This window comes from Mauremys reevesii, linkage group 18 (assembly GCF_016161935.1).
Source record: "Mauremys reevesii isolate NIE-2019 linkage group 18, ASM1616193v1, whole genome shotgun sequence".
NCBI classification, from domain to species: Eukaryota; Metazoa; Chordata; order Testudines; family Geoemydidae; genus Mauremys; species Mauremys reevesii.
This window is the reverse complement of record NC_052640.1, coordinates 14,251,203-14,260,586: the sequence shown is the minus strand read 5'-3', so window position 1 is coordinate 14,260,586 and position 9,384 is coordinate 14,251,203. Positions and strand designations below refer to the sequence as shown.

Genomic DNA, 9,384 nt, shown 5'->3' with positions numbered 1-9,384 from the left:
CATGTGCCCCGACTCAGTGACAACAGATGGACTGCAGCTATATCTGAGTGGTATCCGCGAGAACTGAAGCGGCCATGCGGTCGGCCTCCAAAGAGGTGGGATGATTTCCCAACAAGGTGATATGGACAAGCATGGCGAAGAATGGCCAGAGTGAGAGACGACTGGAAGACGTGTTGTGATCGGCTCAGTCTTAACTGATGGAAGACCGACAGTCTATGCAGTATGTAAAAATGCACATCAACTGTCCAGCTGACTCTCAATGAATATCTGCTCAGATCTACACCTGGTGTAAATCAGCACAGTTATGTTGATTTACACCAGCTGAAGATCTGAGCCCTACCGCATGGAGCCTGTGCAGGAGGCAGCTCTTGTTCAGTAAGATTTCATATTTGGGTTTCCATTTATTTTTTAATCGCTTTATTTTGCTATGCAGTGAGGACCCCTGTTTTGTTTAGGGTGAAATGTTTAATATGACATCACACTCAAGGCTGGTTAACTAATTGGCAGGTTGAATCAGTGCAAGAGTTTTGCTTTTTTTAAAGTCACCAAACGTTTTGTTTCAGTCTACAGATGTTTGGGTGTATACACCAGCTAAACTGTACAACATTCAGGGTTTTGGCTGTTGCTTATCTGCTAATAATAACGCTTAACTCTTATACAATGATTTTCACCCATGACTCTCAAAGCACTGTACAAAGAAAGGCAAGTGCCATTATCACCAATTTACCGGTGGGAAAACTGAGCCACAGAGCAGTTAAATGACGTATCCAAGGTCACACATCAGTTTTGTGGCAGAGCTGGGACTAGAAGCTGCCCCTCCAGTGCCCTGTCTGGTGGTCAGCACTGCCACTCTAAGGGATGTTGATTGTGGCTTTGTAGTAGTAAGAAATGTTTTGAGTTGGACGATCCGGTATTCTTCCTAGTGCTCCATATTCAGCCTGTTATTTTAAAATTACCGAGTTCTGTTGAAACGAATGGAAAAACACTGTCCCACCAGCTGCTGAAGGGCTTTGGGTCTCATTCTCCTTTCATGAACACCAGTGCAAAGCAGGAGTGACTCCACTGAAGTAAGTTGAATTAAAATAGTACAAAACCCGGGTAAAGTTTTGGAGAAGCTGGAGTTCCGTGTATGAGAATGACACTGGATGATATTGCCTAACACTGTGTGCAAAACCTTATGACAGGGTCACAGCTGCCTTCCCAGTCCCCTTTTATCAGGGCAATCCCCACCTTAGGCCTAGGAGGTTTTGAACCTTAGCCTACTGGGTTGCTAAGCAATAGACACCATTATGCTACCACCCAGCAGAGCTTGTTTGCGCTCTATTACTGTTGTGGACATAGACCATGGGGCAGTCTTGCCTCAAGGGGTTTGACAGACAGCAGTTTCATGGCTCCTGATTGGCTCCCCAGCCTATATAAACCCAAGGGACATTCCAGGAAGTATCCGGACAACAGTGAGAATGTCCTGCAGCTGCTGTGATCATTTTTTGTTCCCTGCTTTTCAACTCCTGGCTTTGACCTCACCTCCTGACCCAGACTCCAAACCTTGGTATTGAGCCCAGTCTGGGACTTGACTATGAACTCCTCTGCTGCTCTCACCCTCGGTTCTGAATGCCCTTGTCAGACTCCTGGCACCCTGCTTAGTTCGCAGAACTATTGGTGTTTAAAGAGGTCCCATCGCTGCCAAGGAAAGATGAAGGGAGCAAAATGAAAACCATTTAAACTATTGCTAAAGAAGCTGAACTTAACCTACCTGTGTAAAGAAACTCAGAATCAAGGCCTTGGTATGGCCACCTCTGAAGCGATATTGCCAAGTATTTTGTTTGTGTGATCCTCTACCAGGAGAGCCTGGGAAGAATGAATGACAAAGTCAATGGTACACCTCAGATGAATGCTGTGAGGTGAGTAGGATTAACCCCTAGATTGTAAATTGTTCGAAGTGTGCAATGTCACTCACTCTATGAGCTGGATGCTCAGCTTACACTGATGTCAAAAAGGCATTCACTCGCCTAGTACTAATCATAGCTTTGCCAGTTTATGATAGGGATTTACAATGGTGCAGCCACATCAATGACTAGCCACTGATGCCTGAAATTGGGGCTAATTCGCAGTATAGACGAGGCCTAAAGAGTGTTGGCTCTTTGGGACAGGGATCATGTTTTCGCATGTGTTATGTACAGCACCTAGCACCGAGTTAAGCAATGTATAAATAACAATGAGAAAGTTTCCTAATATTTTATTTTCTTTGCAGCCGAGCACAAAATACACAAAAAATAATATCCCATGAGTTGCAGGGTCTAGGCCAGTGGCTTTCAACTTGTGGCCCCTGGACTCCTTGGGGCCCGTACACTATGTCTAAGGGGTCAGTGAAAGGTTGTTTTCAACCTCTGGTCTGCAGACTATAACTAAGATTTCCAAAGGGGTACGCACCTCCATTTGAAAATTTTTAGGGGTCCACGAATGAAAAAAGATTGAAAACTGCTGATCTAAACAAAATGCGGTCCTGGTTTAATTTGCCTAAGTGGTTTTCAGTTCTAACTCTTTAACATTGTTTTTATGCCTTGCCTGTGTGTAGTTCATTTCCTCTAGCGCATCGGCAAGACGCACACATGCAGCAGAAACTGAGCAAGCCAGTGAAAATGATGTGACCCAGGGGAAAAGGATAAGGCTACAAACAATCACTGGTTTGGCTGATAAAGCCTGCTTCAGGAAACATGTATGTTTCAATAGCCTGCCATTTCACGGGTCAGGGTCAATGATGGAGCGAGGAAAGGAAGAGTCTATGCACAAAAGACACTGTATCCATCCATCTATTGCAGTATCGGAGTACCATCTTTTTAATGTATTAATCTTCACAGTGGTCCCTGTGAGGCAGGAAGTGCTGTTGTCACAATTGTAACAGGTCACACTGGAAGTCTGAGCTCCTCTCCCAAGTCCCGCCAGGCTATTGCCTTAATCGCTCGCTCAGGTGCTTTTGAAAATGTACCCCATATTCTCGATCCCATTGTCTACTATCCAAGAGAGGCAGCGTGGTCTAGTGACTAGACCTGGGAGTTGGGGAAATCTGGGTTCTGTTCTCAACTCTGCCACTGAGCTGTTGTCTGGCCATGCATGAGTCATTTCCCACTTTGTCTGTTTGGGTTATTTATACCAGTGGTTTTCAAACTTTTTGTTGAAGAAAATTGATGCCTGCGACCCAGCAGAGCTGGGGATGAGGGGCTTGTGGTGCAGGAGGGGCTCCAGGTTTTGGGGGGGCTCAGGGCTGGTGCAGGGGGTTGGGGTGCGGGAGGGTGTCAGGGCTCTGGCCTGGGGGGTGCAGGCTCGGATGTGGGGCTAGGGATGAGGGGTTTGGGGTGCAGTAAGGGATTCTGGATTGGGGGGGGGGGCTCAGGGCTGAGGAAGGGGATTCGGGTGGGGACTTACCTCTGGCAGATCCTGGTCAGTGGTGCAGCCGAGATTGTCCTGGCACCACAGACCGCTCTGTGCCCTGGAAGCGGCCAGCAGCAGGTCTGGCTCCTAGGCAGAGGCGCACACAGCTCTCGCTTGCTGGCACGCACCCCCTGCCCCCCAGGCCTTCCTGCCCGGAAGCCAGACCCACTGCTGGTCCCTTCCGGGGCACAGCGTGGTGTCGGAGCAGCTAGGCACTAGCCTGCCTCAGCCAGGCAGCACCGCTGACGGGACTTTTAACATCCTGGTCAGCGGTGCTGACCAGAGCTGCTGGGTCGCTGAGCAAGGCCTTACGTGCCCGAACTTTGAAAAACGCTGATTTAGATAATATTTTGGGGAAGCTCACTGTGTGTCTGTACAGCAGCTAACAGACTGGGGCACTCAGTTCAGTTGGGGTCTGAATATGAATAGTAATTATATACATATATGCTATAGTTACTGCTGCAGAAATGCAGTGAATGGTGAGGTGGACTGCAGCAGCTTTTTAACAATGACAGTTTGGGACAGGAAGTGAAGCAGAGTAGTATACCCAATTGAGAGCGCAAACGATAATGCTTGGAATTAGACTGATGGCAGTCATAAAGATTTCATTGAAGTTGAACTGCTTGTAAAGGTTAGCAGCTGTTCTGGATGGCAGACGTGCCCCTTTTAAACACTCTCATATCCTCCTTCACTGTCTATAAACGTTCTGCTTTCTTGGTTTCAGTATCAGTTTGGAGCAGGTGAGTTTGGCATGTATGGTTACATGAAACAGAAGTACTACAGGCAATGAGAGCCAGGGAAATGAGGAAAGGTCAATGAGGTGGTTCCTTTCATAAAGTTAGGGCAAGATCCTGATGGGATTGGCTTTGGCTCAGGCTATGAATACCCCAAACCAGCACAAAGATAATGTGGAATAAGTACAGAGTCAGGAGTTTGAGTTCAAATCTTCATGCTGCCAATGACTCACTGGGTGGCTTTAAGCAAACACTGTGCCTTTCTGTGCTGTTTTTAGCTCTATAAAATGAGGAAGGTAATACTTACCAGACCTGGTTGAAACTTTTTTGATGAGAAATGGGGTTTTGATTACAACAAAAAATTGTGTGGGAAAACTTTATTTTTCTCAGCTTATTTTTTTTGCTGAAATTTTGAAATGAAATTTTCTTTTTTAAATTCTAGGGAAAATTCATTTTTTTTAAAAAAAAGGTTTTATTTCTGGAGAATGGAAATGCAAAATGCAGCTTTTCTCACTCTCTTTAACTTTCCCTCCCTTTTTCAGGGAATATTTAAAAAAATAAAATAAAAAATAGTAGGTCTGTCCCCATTAAAATGAAATCAAATTTTGAAACATTACTCAAATTGGAACATTTTGTTTCAAAATTTTTTCATCAGAATCTGAAAAGTTTTGTGGAAAAAAATGGAAGCACATAAAAGAAACCGTAGGCCTCGTCGGGTGTGATTTTTCTTAACTGAAATAGTTATACCAGTGCAACTCCTGGTGTGGATGTAGTTATGCAAGTATAAAGGTGGCTTATATTAATTTAGCTTATTCCCTTTCTAGTATCAGAATTGCTGTACCTATCTTTATATGATATAACAGTGTCTCCACTAGGGGGCGTTGGTCTGCTTTAACTATAGTGGTATAGATACAGCTTTTGTGTATAGACAAAGCCATAATTTGTTTTTGTTTTTTTTTAAACTATTGTGAAACATAATTACTTCTTCCCCCCCCCAAGCTGCTTTAGTACCCTCCCACTTCCCTGGCAGCGGTGTTGTAAAGGTTAATGAGTTAATGTCAGTAGAGGGCTTTGAAGGTATAAAATACTGTACAAATGCTACGGACAGACAGGGTTTTCATCACAAGCAAATCTCTGACAATACACCTCAGTTCTGACCTGCTACTCCAGGTTTGCACTTCTACCTGTGCTAAACTAATCCTTTAACAATAGCCAGAGGCTACTTTATCTTCCCAGTCAGGTGTAGATTATGTTGTGACGGTAGCCAGATCAAACAAAGAATTGAGAGGAGATCTGAGGATACAGTAAGGAAGAGATGAGCAACAGCCCATGCCTACGTGCTGAGAAAATGCACACAGCTTGTTTACCCTGAATGCAGGGAATAGTTGACAGAAATTGTGAGCATCCTTACTCTCCAGCTGGGTACCCCCTCAAACCCTGCGTCTTAAAATGTTTTCGCTGATTACTTCCCAATCAGGAAGATCTTTTAAATAGTAAGTACCTGGAGACCTGCTAAATACAATTACTTAAAATACTGGTCCTTTAGGTGTCAAAGATTACTTATATTGCCACAACACAGCTCTGCGTTTAACCTCAAATGTACAGCACATGTGTTCTCCAAAGGGTTTAAAGGTTTGTGTGGAGTCAAAGATCTGCACTGCAGTGAGGCGCTTTGATGAGAAAGGGAGACGTCTAGCAGCTTTCTCTGAAGTCGTGTAAGCTGCTACTGCAGTTCAAAGGGCTTATAACAGAGCTTGCCCTGAACTTGCCCATCCTCCTAGTGGGGTATAACATGCATGAAAGGAAGCTCTTGATGTTAATAGGCTGGGATCCCTTTCTTGCCATTTGCAGTAATGTGGTAATGCGCACCTGCTTTCCTGTCACTTTAAAGTTCCATGGCAGCGTCCCCTCCCTTGGCAAGGCATGGCAACGCTGCTAGACACGGCACAGAGCAAATCAAGGAGGCAATCAGGAAACTGTACATTGGACGTTGTTGTTAGAGATGGGTCCAAGACACAAACTTTGCTCCTGCACCTGAATTTCCACAGTTTGGGGATGTCTGGATTTGGATTTTAGGTTTAGGCCCATCTCTAGTTATTGGCAGAATTGGGTTCTCTAAATTAGGCCCTGAGGATTGAAAAAGGGCATCCCATGCCATATAACCACATAGGATTTATGGGCTTCATTCTACAGCCAGTGTAACCCGTGGTCCCCACTAATGGAAACTCTGGTAGGGGTGTCAGGCTCCTGCTCTCTCCCAGCAGTTGATGCTAGCTGGAGAGATTGCATGTCAGGCTGAATTGGCTGCCCCCCCCCCACTCCTGCTGTCAGAACGTTACGAAGCCCTGGCTGTAATCCAAAGCTGCCTCCCTTGGCAGAGTGGGCTCGGAGTAAGACGTGCATGCAGTTGTATAAGTGGCCGTTCAGCCGTCAGCAAGCCAAGTGGCTCTCCATCATCAAATGGAGTCACAGGCAGCTACATAAGAACCAAATGCATTTGTGACACAAAAAGATACGGGACCAATGTATAATGGCCCACTAGAGATGGGCCCAGATATAAACCACAGGGCCCAGTTCTGATACAGGAAGCTGCCGCTGACTTTGACAGGGGAGAATAGGACCCTTAGACCCAGACAGCCCTGAACTTCTGGACAGGTCAGATCCTAGATCCGAACTCTGTGGCATGGACTCCTCTCTCTGCCGTACCTTCACCATAACAGCTAGAAAGGGAACAGCTGGAGCTGCATCAGCAAAAGCCTCGCTCATTTTGACTAGCCTGGATTCTGTTGCTAGTGCTGTCTCCCGCCCATGGGCTGTGCACAGGGATATGTCTTTTGTTTTTAAATTGCCACCTTTCCCATGGAGAAGTGACACCTCATTAGGATGCCTTTCTCAAACTTCCACCTGCAACTGAGAGTCACAGACTGAACTCGTGAGACAGATCAGATTGCTTAAAGGATTGTTCTGTACCATGGCAGCAACTGCTGAGCTGAGGAACTACCGCAAAATGAGATGCCAAACCATAAGGTCAAAATAAATACCCTGGGCTGCTTCCCAATATACAGTGAATTATAGTCCCCGAGTCTCAGTATCCCAGATAAGAACCGAGGCCATCAGGAAGTGCCAAGCCCCCAGGTCTGCAGGCTGCTATGTCAAGACAGAGTCGATTTCTATTGAAACCCATGCAAGTATTGTAACAGGCGATGCTACTTGTAGTGACATAGCAACGGAAATCCCCAACATGCAATTGCTGCAAGAAGGTCACAGCTCAGTCAGAACAGCACATTAAACATTAAATGCTCCATTTATACGCACTAGTGGCGTCATGCCAAGATGAATTTGAAATGATTAAATCTCCAGCCGTGTCGGTTCCTTTCACAGCAACATAAAACATTTTGCTTCGCTAGTCTGTGCAATAATGTTTTGCTGGGGACAACAGGCTTGGGCTCCGAGTGGCTGGCATTTCAGCGATTTGTCATTAAAACGCATCTCTCACTAAGACGCACTAGTGAGGTTTCCAGAGCTTCGAGCTGCCACTTGGCTAAGATGCACAGCAATTTCCACTGGCCAGATGACTCACCTCAGCCTCTCTCATCACCCGAGCGAGACAAAGGCAATTGGAAGGGAGAGGAGGAAAATAACAAATTTGTTGACCACGTTGTAAATCCAAAGACGTGGCAGTCACAGGCTTCGGTTCATTCATGCAGGAACTATTGTAAATGAAACCAGATTGCTCAGATTCAGTATCTTGAGGAGGAAATCTTTTTTTTTACTAGAATGCACCTACTAGGCAGAAAGAGAAGATTAAAGGGACTGAATTTCTTAATATTAGCAGAAGGCTATTTTCCTCCAAAACAGGATATTTAAATATCTAATAAGACCCCAAAAATGTAATAAATAAATGGAAGATAAATCAGAAGAGTAACAATTTCTGCATCTGATGAGAGGCAGAACTTGCCCTTTGATCATCTTCTATGGAATCATTCTTCAGACATTGAATCTGTGTGAACTGAGTTCTGCTGTCTTTCCTCAGGCTGGCATTGATGTCGCTATGATTAGTCAAGAAAGAAATTTTATTAGTACACGTTTTCTCTCTCTTCTAAATAGCAGAAGCACAGATATTCTGCTCTTTGGGTGGCACAAAGGGAGTAGAGACTGCATGCAACCCACTAGCTGGTCTGAGGGACCCCTCAGAAGGCATAGAGATGGTGCAGCTGGCTCCTTTGCCACTCTCCATGTAGTTCCCCAGTGCAGGGAGAAAGCAAGCGTCAAAGCTTGGAGCCATAGGGGGTGAGTGTGGCCAGAATGCGCTGTGCTTGAGCATCTCCAGCTGTTGAATGATCCCGTAGGAATCTCTGCCAGCTGACACTGGTGATAGCAACCCTCGGGTTGCTCTAATCTGGGCCTGGGGCTTTGGCCAGGCAGAGAATCAAAGCTGCTCTCCCACTGTTGTGCTGAGTAGAAGCTAGATGCAGTGAAGATTCCAGCCCACAGTGTATAGCCCTGGCTAGCACCAACCATCAGAATTGTAGCTACTACGCGAACTTCTCCACACTCAGTCCTAAATCTTCCAGTCCTTTGCCCAGTAGCACTCGTTAAGAAGTGTGGATGCCAAATTGCTCCCAAATGATGCGAAATGCCTAATGCTGAGTGCGGCACATGCACACACTAACGTATATGCAAATGTAAATCCTCTTCAGGCATTTTGCATAGTTGCCTAACATTTTAGGCCATTAAGGTCCACACAAACAGGCTCAGATTTTCAGAAGGAGCTGAGCAGCCAATTTGCAGCCACCCTGCTGAGTTCTTAAGTGCATCCACTTGCGTTGTGATGTGACTAAAGGTGCAGTAGGGGATTGTGCTTTGCACCTGACGAAAAGAAGAGTTGAGCCCAGGCCTAAAGTTTAGAAATAGAAGGCAAATACTCTCCAACAGTAGGGGACATTGTATTATGATAGGATGCTATGTATAGGGTAATGTCTAGGAATATAGAGATCTCTGCATTGATGAGAGTGCAAAGTCTATGTGGAGGAAGGAATAAAGCCTTAGTGTTGCCCTGTTTTGGTTCTTTTTATGCGTGGTCACTAAACAAGAAGCAGTCTCTCCCCGCACTCTGAGATCTCACTGGTGTCTTGGAAACTGCATCCATCTTTCAGTTTCCTATTTGTTAATACTGCTGGAGGCTTTGAAAAAGTCCCCGCTGACCTAATCCCTGTTGATC

The 9,384-nt window shown here is 45.5% G+C and overlaps 1 protein-coding gene across 1 annotated transcript in view; it reads left to right on the top strand.

Annotated features, from left to right (window-relative positions):
• Positions 1-1,475: 1,475 nt before the first annotated feature.
• The window catches only part of GALNT9 (polypeptide N-acetylgalactosaminyltransferase 9), a 699,106-nt gene continuing 691,197 nt past the window's right edge, over positions 1,476-9,384 (top strand). Inside the window, exon 1 of the mRNA XM_039505453.1 lies at positions 1,476-1,901. The gene's annotated coding sequence lies outside the window, so the exon portion shown is untranslated. The remainder of the gene's footprint in view (positions 1,902-9,384) is intronic.